Consider the following 17,224-nt stretch of genomic DNA (forward strand, 5'->3'; position numbering starts at 1 on the left):
AAGCAGACTCCCCACTGAGCAGGGAGTCTGATGTGGGGCTCAATCCCAGGACCATGAGATCATGACCTGAGCTGAAGGCAGCCTCTTAACTGACTGAGCCAGGCACCCCTCTCTTTTTTTGCTGATAAATATGGCTAGGGGTTTATCAATTTTATTAATTATTTCAAAGAATCAGCTCCTGGATTCATTGATGCATTCTACTTTTTTGTTGCTATATCATTTATTTCTACTCTAATCTTCATTATTTCCCTTCCTGTGCTGCCTTTAGGCTTCAACTGTTGTTCTTTTCGTAGCTCCTTTTGGTCTAAGATTAGGTTGTGCATTTGAGACTTTTCTTGCTTCTTGAGGTAGGCTGTATTGCTAATATACTTCCCTCCTCCTAGGACCACTTTTGCTGCATCCCAAAGCTTTTGGACTGTTGTGTTTTCATTTTTATTTGCTTCCATGTATTTTTTATTTCTTCTTTAATTTCCTGGTTAACCTATTCATTCTTTAGTAAGATGTTGTTTAACCTCCATGTATTTGTGGTGCTTCCAAATTTTCTTGTGGTTGACTTCACGTTTCATAGCGTTGTGGTCTGAAAATATTCAGGGTATGATCTCAATCTTTTTGTACTGGTCAAAGCCTGATTTGTGACCCAGTATCTGTGATCTAGTCTAGAGAATGTTTCATGTGCACTAAAAAGAATGTATATTCTGCTGCTTTAGGATAAAATGTTCTGAATATATCTGTTAAGTCCATCTGGTCCAGTGTGTCATTCAAAGTCATTGTTTCCTTGTTGATTTTGTGCTTAGATGATCTGCCCATTGCTGTCAGTGGGGTGTTAAAGTCCCCTACTATTATTGTATTATTATCAATGAGTTTGTTTATGTTTGTTATTAATTGATTTATATATTTGGGTACTCCCAAATTGGGGCATAAATATTTATGATTGTTAGATCTTCTTTTTGGATAGACCCCTTTATTATGATACAGTGCCCTTCTTCATCTTTTTATAGTCTTCTTCATGTATTATTATAGTCTTTGGTAAATCTGGTTTGTTTGATATAAGTATGACTACTTTGGCTTTCTTTTGATGTTCATTAACATAATAGATGGTTCTCCAACCCTTCACTTTCAATCTTCAGGTGCCTTTGGGTCTAAAATGAGTCTCTTGTAGGCAGCATATAGATGGGTCTTGTTTTTTTTTTTTAATCCATTCTGACACCCTATGTCTTTTGGAGCATTTACTCCCTTTACATTTAGTGTGATTATTAATAGATATGAATTTTGTGCCATTGTATTACTTTTTAAGCCATTGTTTCTGGAGATTATCTTTGTTCCTTTCTAGTCTTTGTTGCTTTTGGTTTTTCTTTCGCACTCAAAGAATCCCCTTTATTATTTCTTGCAGGACTGGTTTAGTGGTCATGAACTGCTTTAGTGTTTGTTTGTCTAGGAAACTCTTTATCCCTATTTCTATTCTGAATGACAGCCTTGGTGGATGGAGTATTTTTGGTTTCATATTTTTCTCATTTACCATGTTGAATATATCATGCCACTCTCTCCTGGCCTGTGAAGCTTCTGTGGAGATATTTGCTGCTAACCTTATTTATCTTCCTTTGTTATTTAAGGACTTTTTCGTCTTGTTGCTTTTAGGAATTTTTTTTCTTTATCTCTATATTTTGCAAATTTACTTACAATATGTCTTGGCATTGGCCTGCTTTTGTTGATTTTTATGGGAGTTCTCTATGCCTCCTGGATTTGGTTGTCTGTTTCCTTCCCCAGATTAGGGAATTTTTCAGCTATAATTTGCTCAAATAAACCCTCTGCCAATTTTTCCCTCTCTTCTTCTGGGACTCCAATGATGTGAATGTTATGCTTTATGGAGTCACTGAGTTCCCTAAGTCTCCATTTATGATCCCATATTTTTCTTTCCCTCTTCTTTTTGTCTTCATTATTTTCCATAATTTTTATCTTTTTTATCACTTATTTGTTCCTCTGCTTCTTCCATCCTTTTGATCATTACATCTAGTTGCTTTTGCATCTTGGTTATAGCTTTTTTTTTTTTCCGTCTTGGCCTGATTAGTTTTTAGGTCTTTTATCTCTGTGGTAAAGCACTCCCTGGTGTCTCTATGCTTTTCTCAAGCCCAGCTATATCCTTATGATTGTTACTTTAAATTTTGGTTCAGGCATATTACTTATATCTGTTTCAAATAGTTCCCTGGCCAAGACCTTTTCTTGTTCTTTCTTTTGGGATGAATTCCTCCATCTTTGCATTTTGTCTAGGTCTCTGCCTTCTGTGTGTTAGGAATGCTTGTTGTATGTCCTGTTCCTGAGAATAATATCTTTATTAAGAAGAGGCCATAAACTGTCCAAGGCCTGGTGCTTCAGGAATCATTCTGGCATATGTAGTGTGCACTCTGTTGATGTGTTTTGGCCACTCTTTCCCTCAGGTCTGTCCTCTGCAGAGTTTCTCCTTGCCTGCAGTGGGGAGTGTTTTGCCCTTGTCCACTGTGTGGTGAGTTTTTACTAGGTGTGCTCTGGTCTGCTTGTTAACAGAGATCTGATGCTATTTCCACTAGAGTTGAAGCTTTGTAGCACTCTATGGTCAGTAGTTGTGTTGTGTGTGAGGGTTTGTGCTTATCTTCTGGGGGAAGGGCCCACTGCTCCAGTTCTCAGGCACATTTGTCCTAGTAAAGCAGCACTTACAGAGTGTAAGGGGGGTGGGACTTAGTGGGGTTAGGTCACCACTGTTAGCGCTGCGCTGTTTATTGACGTTACTTTATGCTGAGGGGCAGGGGAGAGAAATGAGACCAGCCCTCTTGCTCACCCTGGAGAGGGGAGTTCACACCTGTTGGTGTCCAGGAAGCCCTCACAGAAGACTGAACAATCTTCCTTCATGTGTCTCAGGTGTCCCTCAGATCCCTGGCTTCACCCTGTCTGTGTCCTGGCTAACTGCCCGTCTTGTAGTTCAGTGCACCTGTTTATCTCAGGCAGGCCAGCTAAGTTTTAAAACTCCAAACTTTAGGGATTTGGCATGGGGAGGACCCGCACTCATCCTCTGGATGGGGGAGTCTCTGCACTGGGACTGGTGTAGGTTTGTCCCAGAAAAGCAGTCACACCAAAGCACAGGAGTTTGGCATTTAGAGTAAAGCCCAGCAAAAAGCTGGTATCCAGGTTAGCCACCTCAGCTGGTGTCTTTGTGCCTATGCTGAGGGGTGGGGGAGCATAATGGCACCCTCTGTCTCTTTTGTCCCTTGAGAGGCAGTGCCATCTCTCCCAGATGCACTCAAAGAAGGGGGAAATATTTCTCCCTGTGCATCCCAGGGGATCATCAGATTGTGCCTTCTGCTGCACATTCTCTGCCCTCCTTCTCCATAGGAGCACTGCAGTGCCCACCAGGCTCCATACCCACTGTGGCATGGACCTCTAAAATTCCAGTCTTTGAGCTCTGCTGGTTGTAAGAACTCAAAAAAATCAGCCCCTCTCATTTTCCAGTCAATGGCTTTGGAAGTGTTTTCCTTGTGCAATCCCATGTGTTCTCCCCTTCTCTCTCCCTATCTCTCTCTCTCTCTCTCTCTCTCTCTCTCTCTCTCTCACCTCTTTCTGTGATCAGGGCTCCCTCCTCTCTGCAGCACATGGGATCCTTCTCTCCCCCAAATCATGTCTCTGCACTTCCTGCCTTTCACATCGTGGCCTCTTCTCTCCCTCTAGTTGTGCAATTTGTTCTGTCCGTTTTCAGATTGATTTCTTGGGTATTCAGAATGAGTTGATATTTATCTTGCTGTGTTCAAGGGATGAAACAAGTCTAGGGTTTTCCTGCTACTCCACCATCTTAGCTCATTAATCCAAAACCCATACCCTCACTTTCAATCTCTAGGTGTCTTTAGTCTAAAAAGAGACTGTGGACTCTGGGAAACAAACTGAGAGCCTCAGAGGGGAGGGGGTGGGGGATTGGGATAGGCCAGTGATGGATATTAAGGAGGGCACATATTGCATGGTTCACTGGGTGTTATACGCAAATAATGAATCATGGAACATTATATCAAAAACTAAGGATATACTGTATGGTGACTAACATAGCATAATAAAAAATTGTTATAAAAAAACTGCAAAAAAAATGAGTCTTGTAGGCAGCTAAAATGAGTTTCTTGTAGGCAGCACTCAGGTGAGTCATTTTTTTTTAATTCATTCTGACACCCTATGTCTTTTGATTGGAACGTTTAGTCCATTTACATTCCAAATAATTATTGATAGATATGCATTTAGTGTCAGTTTATTACTTGTTTTGTTGTTTCTGGAGATTTTCTCTGTTCCTTTCTTGTCCTTGTCAGTTTTGGTCTTTCATTTCCACCTGGTCCCCTTTAATTTTTCTTGCAGGGTTGGTTTAGTGGTCACAAACTCCTTTAGTTTTATTTGACTGGGGAACTCTGTCTCTCCTTTGTTCTGAATGATAGCCTTGATGTTCTCAGGGAAGCACTCCAAGAAGAGTGAATAATCTCCCCCCTGTCTATCCCAGGCATTTTTCAAATCAGCATTTTCACACTTTCTACCTCTTGGGCTCCAGGCAGGGGCCCGTGTTAGTCTTCTGGGGGAAGGTCTCACTGCACTGGGATTGAAGGAGGTTTGACCAAGAAGGGCAGTCATGCCAGAGTGCAGGGACTTGGGACTTGGAGTAAGCAGGCTAAACAGCCAGTGTTGGGGCTGAGCTACCCTTGGCATGTAGCTCTGCATTTGTGCTTGGTGGGGTGGTAGGAAATGATGCCTTCTGGTTCCTTTGGCGCCTGGAGAGTCATCTCTGTAAATGCTACTTCTCAGGGATATGCTCCACAAAGAGTGAATAATCTCCCCTCATCTGTCCAAGCCTTCCTCAGATTGTGCCATCTGCCCCCCAAGTTTTTTGCCTGCCTTCTCTGTTGGAGTAGGGTAGTGCCCTCAGTGATCTATCCCAGCCAAGCCTGCCAACCTTTAAAACTCCAGTCTTCAAGCTCTGCTGGTTGCAAAAACTCACAAAAATCAGCTCCTCTCATTTTCCCAGACAATGGCTTTGGGGACGTAATCTCTTTGTGCATTCCCCTGTGTGCTTTTCTCTCTCACACCTTTTTCTGTGACCAGTGCTCCCTCCCCTACACAGCACCTGCAATCTTCTTCTCACCCAAACCATGTCTCTGCACTTCCTACCTTCCTCAATGTGGCAGTCCTCAGATTGATTTCTTGGGTATTCAGAATGATTTGATAGTTATCTATTTGTGTTTGAGGGATAGGATGAGCCTAGGGTCCTCCTCCTAGATCCCTCTCTAATTTTTATTTTTGACAAATGCATCATAATAATGAAGATGATAATGGTATGGGAAATGAAACTGAGTGGAGGATATATGGGAACTTTCTTGTATTAAGGTTCTCCAGAGAAACAGAATCAAAAGGTCATATATATATATATATATATATATATATATATATATATATATATAGTAGTAGTAGTATGAGTTAGTTCCAGCCCAAGTCCAAAGGTGTAAAAAAACAAAAACAAAACAAAACAAAAACCCCTTACAATGTCCTAGTTCCAGGCAGTCAGAAAGAAGAAAATTCCCTCTTACTCAAGAGAGGGTCGGTCTTCTGGTTCTATTCAGGCCTTCAAATGATTGAATAGATTTCACGCAACTAAGGGAGCACAATATGCTTTTTCAGTCTACCGGCTGGAATCTTAATCTCATCCAGAAACACTCTCATAGACATAACTAGAATGTTGGAACAAATGTCTGGGCATCCCATGTCCCAGTCAGGTTTATATGTAAAATTAACCATCACATCCCTATACTAACCTTTTAGCTTTTGTATAAATCTAAAATTATTCCCAGATAAAAATTCATCTAAAAAAATCTATCCAGAATGTTTTGGTTATAGTTGTGCAGGGATCAAATTGGACAACTGCTATAAATCCCTTCTAGGTGGCACTTTGATACAAATCAATAACAACTGCCCTCAAATCACTATAAGCTCTTTGAGGAGTTGTTGACTTTAAGTGAGGGCAGGACTTGATGGTATTCATCTCTGTATCTTAAGCACATAGCAGAGCCCTTGACAAATATTTTTGAATGAATTGACATTATCACCTCATAATAAAAAGTTTCAAATTGAATTTTCATGGAAATGGTGTAAAAAACTTTCTCCCAACTTCCTCACAGTTAAAAAGTTCTTCAGAGGAGGCTCTTAGAAGGGTTAAAAAAAATACCCTTTATATATCAAGTGGAACAATGGAAAAGTAAGGGACTGCAAATCACTCTTGGGGGTCTCCCAACATACAAAAGCTATTCAAGCTGTGCCTCCATGTTTTATGATGTCAGCAAGGGCCTTCTCAGTGAATGATTACAACCTTGTATTTATTCACTATCCATCTTTTATCTTATAATGCAATAGCTGTTCCAAGTTGTAAATTTGAACATTCTTTTTTGGATTTTTCTAAGCATATCACCTAGAGTCCTGTGGATGTATGATTTTCCATGTTACTGCAGGATCTTATCACAAAGTACATTCTTTAACATTCTCACATTTGAGTTTAGAGGCATATATGCAAGAAACCTTTTGGGGGAAATGTCATACATGTTTGTTTTGAAATTAAAATATGCAAGAATCTTCATATTCTTCTCTCCTGCTTTATTCTAAAACTGCAAGTAAATATTAAATGAATCTCAGCAAGAAATATAGAAATACTCTTAAACCCTGAGTTTAGGGCATATACAGCATGAATTGTTATAATAATATATGATTTTATCTTCATTTGAAATAGTTTCAAGTATCCAAAATTATAATCTTTAATACAAAAATATTTATTTTGAAGACAGTATTTAAATTTTTTATTCATCAATTAGATCTGTATTTAAATTCTTGAAATAAACCGAGGTTAGAACAATAGAGAAAAATGAAGGAGATTGAGAAAAAGAAGGTAAATGATGTAGGATAAAGTATCAAGTTGGAAGAAGAAGAGAGGTGTGTCACTACACTACACAAGTGCGTAGTGATATTTTTACTGATTTTGACAAAGGAAAAATAAAACCTCATGCTCTTCTGGAAACAGTCCTCAGGATAAAGGCACAAAACTGCTGATAATTCACCAATTCACCAGCACAAAGAAGGGAGATCCTTGAAATTTATCCATTTAATCACATTGATGAGGAACCTCTTGTCTAGATTATTATCATAACAGGGGTTGTTTAGTATTCCACCTATGTTTGAAGTGGTAAATAAGAATTCTTACAGGAGCCTGGGCACATTCTGGCCATGAGAAGAGACCTCCCTCTCATCCCAGTCCCATTTAGATGATCTCATTACCATCTGTGATGGTTAATTTTGTGTTGGTTTGGCTAGGCCCAGTTATTTAATCAAACACTAATCTAGGTTTTGCTGTGAAGGTATTTTTCCTATGTGGTTAATAGCTATAATCAGTTGACTTTAAGTAAAGGAGATTACCCTTGATAATATAGATCTCATCCAATCAGTTTAAGACCTTAAGAGCAAAAACAGGTTTCCTGGAGAAAAAGAAATTCTGCCTCAAGATTGCAGAATTAACTCTCACTTGAGTTTCTAATCAGCTGGCCTGCCTGACGGCTTTCATACTTGCCAGTTCCTACAATTGTAAAAACCAATTCGTTAGAAATAAATCATATATTTTTATATGATATATATGTATTTTCCCCTATTCAGTTTTCCTGGAGAATCCTGACTGATACACCATCCTTACCCCTAAGTTTTTAAATAAAGTTAAAACTAAGTATAATATAATTATTATAATGGGAGCAATCAGTAAAATTACATATAATAATCTTCTCTTTGTACTCTTCAGCCTTGTCATCAGTTTGGTGGATAGCTGGTCAATGAAATTAGGAAAGCTATTTTCAAAAGTGCATGAAGTAGAAAAGTCTTAATTTAATATTTCCTGGTTCTAATTAGAATGATTGATGGAGGTGTTGCATAATCATACAGAACTGTTCAGAATTTAGAAGTGCCTTTCCTCTGAAAGTCAAGTGGTCTACAAGTGGGAAAACTATAAATTCTCTCAAAATCCTTTAATATTTTCAAGATACATATATTTCTCATATCACTACCTATATTATACATATCAGAATTGACAACATTTTTTGTAATGATGAGTATGTGGCTACTGAGCAGCTATTATGATGGAGAACTTAAATTTTAAATTTTATTCATTTTGATTAGTTTAAATATAAATATAAAGGACATGTGACTTGTGGTTACCATATTGGACAGTATAGACTGTATTATATGTATTTTAAATATGAACCTTAAGTTTAAGTAAAAAAATAAACATTTGTAGTGCCACAGTAAACTGAGTAATATAATTTTGGCACATTTGGTCTGTTTCTTATGTCACTTTAAATGTAAATTTCCATGGTTATGTTCTCTGAAGATAGTATGAAAAACATGTTTTATTTTATTTTATTTTATTTTATTTTATTTTATTTTATTTTATTTTATTTTTCTCATTAAACGTTTGTTTTAATGGGTCTCAAAATTCTGTGACAGATTTTTGGCCAAGTTGTTTCCATACTGATTTTAAAAACCAATAACTTAAAACTGCCAAACACACATACACAAAACAAATGGTCCACAAACATTCTCCTTTCCTTTTGAAGGTTTTATAATGCATTATGCTCATTAACCAGTCTTTTACTATTAAATTTAATGACCAATTGACACAAACAATTCTGAGACCATTCTTCCACCACCGATTAAGACTGCGGTGGCAGGTATTGGGATTAATATTCATTTAGCCTTCTGAGCTTTCTGGGCAGGCTTGGTGACCTTGCCAGTTCCAGCTGCCTTCTTGTCCACTGCTTTGATAACACCCACAACAACCATCTGTCTCATATCACAAGCAGCAAAATGGCCCAGAGGAGAATAGTCAGAGAAGCTCTCAACACACATAGACTTGCCAGGAACCATATCAATGATGGCAGCATTACCAGATTTCAAGAACATGGGGCCATCTTCCAGCTTTTTTCCAGAACGATGATCAATCTTCTCCTTCATCTCTTCAAACTTGCAAGCAACGTGAGCTGTGTGACAATCCAGCACAGGTACGTATCCAGCACTGATTTGGTCTGGATGGTTCAGGATAATCACCTGAGCTGTGAAGCCAGATGCTTACATTGGTGGGTTATTTTTGCTGTCACCAGCCGCATTACCATGATGAACATCTTTGACAGATAGGTTCTTGACGTTGAAGCACACATTATCCCCAGGAATAGTCTTATTCAAGCTTCATGGTGCATTTCGACACACTTGAGTTCAGTTGTAACATTGACTGGAGCAAAGGTGACCACCATGCTGGGTTTAAGAACACCAGTCTCCGCTCAACCCACAGGGACAATACCAATACCACCAATTTTGTAGATGTCCTGGAGGGGGAGACACAAGGGCTTGTCAGTTGGATGAGTTGATGGAAGAATGCAATTCAGGGCTTCAAGCAGCATGGTTCCACAGGCATTGCCATCTTTATGGGTGAATTTCCATCCCTCAAACAAAAAAGCATGTTAGTATTTGTCTCTATCATGTTGTCACCATTACAACCAGAAATTGGCACAGATGCTACTGTGTCAGGGTTGTAGCCAATTTTCTTAATGTAGGTGCTGACCTCCTTAACAATTTCCTTATATCTCTTCTAGTTATAGGGTGGCTCAGTGGAATTCATTCTGTTAACACCAATAATTAATTGTTTCACACCCAGGGTGTAAGTGAAAAGGGCATGTTCATGGGTCTTCCCATTCTTTGAGATACCTGCTTCAAATTCACAATACCAGCAGCAACAATAAGACATCACAATCAGCCTGAGATGTGCTGTAATCATGTTTTTTTTTTTTAGATTTTTATTTATTTATTTGACAGAGAGAGAGACAGCCAGCAAGAGAGGGAACACAAGCAGGGGGAGTGGGAGAGGTAGAAGCAGGCTCCTAGCAGAGGAGCCTGATGTGGGGCTCGATCCCAGAACGCCGGGATCACGCCCTGAGCCGAAGGCAGACGCTTAACCGCTGTGCCACCCAGGCGCCCCTGTAATCATGTTTTTGATAAGGTCTCTGTGTCCTGAGGCACCAATGATGGTCACATAATACTTGCTGTTTTCAAATTTCCACGGGGAGGCATCAATGGTGATACCATGTTCACATTCAACTTCCAGTTTATTCAAGACCCAGGCATACTTGAAGCAGCCCTTTCCCATCTTAGCAGCCTCCTCAAATTTTAGAATAGTCCTTTTGTCAATCCTACCATATTTGTAGGTCACATGACCAGTAGTGATAGACTTGCTTAAAACTACATGTCCAATGATGACAATGTTGATAAGAGTCTTTTCTTTTCCCATGGTAGTTTACATGACACCTGTGTTCTGGCAGCAAATCTGTTGTGAAAAAGGAAACACAGATTATTTTATAAAAGGTTTTATTCACAACATGAATATATTTTTAATTTAAATTCAATTAGCCAACATATTAGTTTCAGATGTAGAGTTCAATAATTCATCAGTTGCATATAACACCCAGTGCTCATCACATCATTTTGTACAGCATTTGAAATGTACTTTTGGTAGTAAGAAGTAGATTTTATCATTTAATAATTTTACATTGCTAGTGCCGCTTGTCATTCATCTATATGATGGTATTCTCTCCATAGAGAATTCCTTTGAGGTATATGTACAAAGTTACCTCTTTTGTTTGAGTTGAGATAACTTTTAGTTAGAGTATTTTTTATGTCTGAGATTACACCCATCCAAAATAATTAGTATATCTTGTCATAACATATCTAGTTTTTACAAACAATTATGTATGCATAACAATTTCAGTGCTAAATATCATTACTATTAGACAAATTTTGGGGGAACTGTGTAGTACAAAATAATAAACCTTTATTTACACTAGAGATAAGGGGGGCTTAAGCATGTCAGGGTCATTCAAACTTTGAAGGGTATTATTCTTTTACTAAGGAGAAGAAAATAAAACCTTCAAAGCAACTTCTTACAAGGTCTACTTTAGGCCTTTGAGTATAGCCATAAACTCTCTTCTTTCATATTTTCTCATTTGGAAGTGAGTCCCCCCAGATTAGCCATATTGCTACAGTGGAGATGTTGAGCATTTATGAAGAAATAGCTCCCCCAAAACTTGTCTGTGTAAGTCTAACTACAAATTAAATTATAGAGGAACATTTACATTGAGAATCATCTGAACCAATGACAAAGCCACAACTAGAGGTAGGCCTTGGGATTTACATTCAAGAATAAATTGCCTCTTTGGAACAAAAAAGGGACAAATCCAAGTGAATTTACAAGAATAATGGACTTGCAGAAATTCTGAGATGTATGGTGTTTACAAATATGATTCTTTCTCAACTTGCCTGAGCCCAAGCCACACATTTTGAATAATAACCTGGAATTTCTTGAAATTTCCTGAAGCATTCCTAAGCAGGATTTTAAGAATATGAGGTCATTTGCAGCTTTCTTTTATATGAGTGTACATCTTCCTAGAACTATGCAGTCTGTTTTCTAATTCATGTAACTTTTCTCAGTTTCTCTTTTCTCAAAAACTTTAGTTTCATTCAACATTGATTAAATGCATATTGTATGTTCAGAAGGAACAAAAGTATAAATATGTATTTCCAGAAGTTCTTTGTATCTCCTCCCTAACTACCTTTTGTAGACTAATAGCTCTTTGAAGGCTATGACTAGATCCATTATTCAATAGGTAACCTAAGACCTCTATACACTGCAATTTTTATTTACTGATAAAGGAAAGCTGCAAAGAAACGCATTTGATGATAATCAGATTTTCTTGGCTAAATGCGGAAGACTTCATTGGTATCAGTTCACCAAATGGAATGGGGATTGAACTTGTTCTTATTTAGATTCAACTCCCATTGACTACATATAAGGTTGTCATTGAATAAAAACTTCGAAATTATCCTTTTGTGATTAATTTCTGTTTGGAAAAAAAAATCACATCATAAAGTATTTTACCCAACTTCCTACCTACCATTCCTCTTTTTCCATTTTGGGAGTTAGAACAGATAGAATTAATGGTGCTCTTGGGACTAAGGAAATCAGACATTTAATGCTTTTCACTTTATTTCAAATGACCCTTTAAATGTCTGCTTTGGGAATGAAACTCATCATTCTGTGAGGGTAATACAGGAAATATTTTATCTCAGTTGCAAACAAAGTACCCCCTGGCACAAGACTTTTAAAATCTTTGGCATTAAACCTCCTGAAACCCATCTGTGTTGAAAATTAATTTTTTGCTTTGGGGCATATTATATTTACATATTTTCTTTTTATTTCACAATATTTAATCTAGTGAGAAAATAGCTTCTTAGGCCAAGCATAGAATCCAACTCACAGGCCACAAGGTGGGGAAATCTCTGCAATGTAAAACCACAACTGAGTATATTATTTATAGGAGTAATCATTTTAAAGCAGCAAATACATTGTGATTTCCTCATATTTTTCATGGTTTTATTTTCTATGTGAAGCTTATTTAATCAAATACATTGAATTTTAATGAAAAATTGATGAAAGTAAACAATGCATAGAACTATGTATTCAAATTGTTCATTCGATGGCCAACTGTAATCCTCAAGTTGGTCAGAAAAGCAATGTCCGTGGTTTTGTCTTTTTTCCTAGTAGAATAAAGCTGCACTGAAGAATGCTTATCTGCTCTCTTTTTCTTTAGTTGTGTTGTTTTAAACCTGTGGCTTTCAGCAGAAAGTGCTTTTGTCCCAGAGGGGATATTTCTTTTGACAATTTCTGGAGGAATTTTTAGTTGTCATGACTGGGGAAGGAAGGTGCTACTGGCATTTACTGAACAGAGGTCAAGCATACTGCTAAACGTCCTAAAATGCACGGGACATCCCCACAGAACAGAGAATTACCCAGTGCAAAATGTCGATAGTACCAAGGGTGAGGGAAAAAAAAAAGAAAAAAGGTTCAAAACAGAAAATCTCATCCAAAAGGAAACTGAATTTATGTCAAACAATTATGCTGCACATTTCTGTATTCAAATGCTAGGTCCTCTCATAAACTAATCCATAGACTTCTCTTTTTTAAAGGTTTTATTTAAATTCCAGTTAGTTAACATACAGCGTAATATTAGTTTCAGGTGTACAATATAGCGATTCAACACTTCCATAAACACCTTGTGATCGTTGCAATCGGTGCACTCCTTAATCCCCAACACCTATTTAACCCATATCCCCTCCTACCTCCCTTCTGGTAACTATCAGTTTGTCCTCTATAGTTAAGAATCTGTTTCTTGGTTTGCTTCTCTCTTTTTCCCTCTGCTCATTTGCTTTGTTTCTTAAATTCCATATATAAGTGAAATTATATGATATTTCTGTTTCTCTGACTGACTGATTTCACTTAGCATAATACTCTCTAGCTCCATCCATGTCATTACAAATGGCAATATTTCATTCTTTTTATGGCTAATATTCCATTGTATATATATCTCCCACTTCATCTTTATCCAATTCATCAGTCATTGGACACTTGGGCTATTTCCATAATTTGACTACTGTAGGGAATATTGCTATAAACATCGGGGTGCATGTATCCCTTTGAATAAGCATTTTTGAATTCTCTGGGTAAATACCCTGTAGTGCAATTGCTGAATCCTAGAGTAGTTCTATTTTTAACTTTCTGAGGAACCTCCATACTGTATTCCTGAGTGGCTGCACCAGTTTGCATTCCCATGAACAGTGCAGGGGGTTTCCCCATCTCAACATCCTTGCCAACACCTGTTGATTCTTGTATTGTTGATTTTAGCCATTCTGACAGGTGTGAGGTGATATCTCATGTAGTTCTGATTTGTATTTCCCTGATGATCAGTGATGTTGATCATCTTTTCATGTGTCTGTTGGCCATCTGCATGTCTTCTTTGGAAAAATGTGTATTCATGTCCTCTGTCCTTTATTAAATTGGATTGTTCAATTTATGGGTGTTGAGTTTTATAAGTTCTTTACAGAGTTTGAATACTAAGCTGTTATTAGATATGTCATTTGTAAATATGTTCTCCCATTCTGAAGGTTGCCTTTTAGTTTTCTTGATTATTTCCTTTGCTGTGCAGAAGTTTTTATGTTGATGAAGTCCCAATAATTTATTTTTGCTTTTGCATCCTTTGCCTCAGGAGACATATCTAGTAACAAGTTGCTATAGCTAATGTTAAAGAGGTTACTGTCTGTATTCTCTAGGATTTTTATGGTTTCATGTCTCACATTAAGGTCTTTAAACCGTTTTGAATTTATTTTTGTGTGTGGTGTAAGAAAGTGGTCCAGTTTCATTCTTTTGCATGTTGTTGTCTGTTTTTTCCAACACTATTTGTTGAAGAGACTGTCTTTTTCCCATTGGATATTCTTTCCTTCTTTGTTGAAGATTAACTGACCATATAATTGTGGGTTCATTTCTGGGTTTTCTGTTCTGTTCTGTTGATCTATGTACCTATTTTTGTGCCAGTACCATACTGTCTTGGTCAAAAAAGCTTTGTAATATAACTTGAAGTCTGTAATCGTGATGCCTCCACCTTTGCTTTTCATTTTCAAGATTTCTTTGGTTATTTGGGGGTCTTTGCAGTTCCATAAACATTTTAGGATTGTTTGTTCTAGCTCTGTAAAAAATGGCAGTGGTATTTTGACAGGGATTGCATTAAATGTGAATATTTCTTTGTGTAGTATAGGCATTTTAACAATATTTATTCTTCCAATCCACGAGCACAGAATGTCTTTCCATTTCTTTATGTCATCTTCAATTTCTTTCATCATTGTTTTATAGTTTTCAGGGTACAGGTCTTTCACCTCTTTAAGTAGGTTTATTCCTAGGTATGTTATTATTCTTGGTGCATTTGTAAATGGATCAATTCCTTGATTTCTCTTTCTGCTGCTTCATTATTGGTGTATAGAAATGCATCAGATTTCTCTGTTAGTTTTGTGTCCTGCAACTTTACTGGACTTGTTTATGAGTTCTAGCAGCTTTTTGGTGGAGTCCTTGGTGTTTTCTATATAGAATATCATGTCATCTGCAAATAGTGAAAGTTTTACTTCTTCTGGTCCAATTTGGATGATTTTATTTCTTTCTGTTATCTGATAGCTGTGGCTGGGACTTCTAGTACCATGTTAAATAACAGAGTTGAGATTGGACATCCCTCTCTTGTTCCTGAACATAGAAGAGAAGCTCTCAGGTTTTCCCCATTGAGAATGATATTAGCTGTGGGTTTCTCATACATGGCCTTTATGATGTTGAGTTATGTTCCCTTTATCCCTACTTTGTTGAGGGTTTTTATCATGAGTGGATGTTGTACTTTGTCAGGTGCTTTTTTTTGCATCTATTGAAATGATCATATTGTTCTTATCCTTTTATTAATGTGGCATATAAATTTAATTGTTTTGTGAGTATTGAACCACCTTGCAACCCAGGAATAAATCCCACTTGATCATGGTGAATCAGTTTTTTAATGTATTGTTGGATTCAGTTAGCTAGTATTTTATTGAGAATTTTTGCACCCATGGTCATCAGGGATATTAGCCCGTAGTCCTCTTTTTTAGTGGAATCTTTGTCTGGTTTTGTTATCAGGGTAATGCTGCCTTCATTGAATGAATTTGGAATTTTTCCTCCATTTCTAATTTTTGGAATAGTTTGAGAAAAATAGCTAGTAATTCTTCTTTAAATGTTTGGTAGAATTCCCCTGGGAAGCCATCTGACCCTGGAGTTTTGTTTGTTGGGAGGTTTTTGGATTCAATTTCTTTTGCTGGTTATTGGTCTGTTCATGTTTTCTATTGCTTCCCGTTTCAGTTTTGGTAGTTTATGTTTGTAGGAATTTATCCATTTCTTCCAGGTTGTTCAATTTGTTGGCATATATTTTTCATAATATTCTCTTACACTTATTTGTATTACTGTGGTGTTGGTTGTTATTTTTCCTCTGTCATTTGTGATTTTACTTATTTGGGACATTTCTCTTTCTTTCTTTTTTTATTATGTTCAATTAGCCGACCTACATACATCATTAGTTTTTGATGTAGTGTTCAACAATTCATTATCCCTTTCCTTTTAGTACGTCTGGCTAGAGATTTATCAATTATATTGATTTTTTTCAAAGAACCAGCTCCTGACTTTGTTCATCTGTTCTATTGTTTTAGTATCTATATCATTTATTTCTGTTGTAATCTTTTTATTTCCTTCCTTCTAATGTTTAGGCTTTGTTTGTTGTTTTTTTCTAGCTCCTTTAGGTGTAAGTCTAGGTTGTTTATTTGAGATTTTTCTTGCTTCTTTAAGTAGGTCTGTATTGCTATGTACTTTCCTGTTAGGACCAATTTTGCTGCTTTCCAAAGGTATTGGACCATTGCATTATCATTTCCATTTGTTTCCATGTATTTTGTAATTTCTTCTTTGATGTCTTGGTTGACCCACTGATTGTTTAGTAGCATGTTCTTTAACTCCATCTGTTCATTGATGAAAGGGGGGCGGGGTTAAAGTCCCTTAATATGGTCTTATTATCAATATTTCCTTTATGTTTGTTATTAATTTTTTATATATTTGAGTGCTCCCATGTTGGATAACTCAGTATTTACAATTGTTATGTCTTCTTTTGTATTGTCCCCTTTATGATTATATAATGCTTCTTTGTCTCTTTTGACAGTCTTTGTTTAAAGTCTATTTTGTCTATTATGAATATTACTACTCTGGCTTTCTTTTGACACCCATTAACATGATAAATGTTTCTCTATCCCCTCACTTTCCAACTGCAGGTATCTTTTGGGCTGAAATGGGTCTCTTGTAAGCAGCATATAGATGGGTCTTTTTTTCCCAATCCATTCTGACAGCCTGTATAATTTGAGTGTAGAGTTTAGTCCATTTACATGCAAAGTAATTATTGATAGCTGTGTATTTATTGTCATTTTATGACTTGTTCTTATTTCTGTCGATTTTCTCTGATCCTTTCATGTTTTGACTCTTTTGTTCTCTCCTTTGCACTCAGAGAGTCCATTTTATTATTTCTTGCAGGGATGGTTTTGTGCTCATGAACTTCTTTAGTTTTGTTCGTCTGGGAGAAACTCTTTATCTCTTTCTATTCTGAATGATTGCCTTGCTGGGTAGAGTATTCTTGGCTGCAGATTTTTTTCCCATTTTGATGTCAAATGTATATCAAGCCACTCTCCTCTGGCTTGCTAAGTTTCTGTTGAGAAATCTGCAGCTAGC

The 17,224-nt window shown here is 37.1% G+C and overlaps 1 pseudogene; it reads right to left on the minus strand.

Moving 5' to 3' along the window:
* Nucleotides 1–8,760: 8,760 nt before the first annotated feature.
* On the minus strand, nucleotides 8,761–10,354 carry LOC113271012 (elongation factor 1-alpha 1-like; annotated as a pseudogene).
* Nucleotides 10,355–17,224: the final 6,870 nt, after the last annotated feature.

Source organism: Ursus arctos, chromosome X, assembly GCF_023065955.2.
Source record: "Ursus arctos isolate Adak ecotype North America chromosome X, UrsArc2.0, whole genome shotgun sequence".
Classification (NCBI taxonomy): Eukaryota; Metazoa; Chordata; class Mammalia; order Carnivora; family Ursidae; genus Ursus; species Ursus arctos.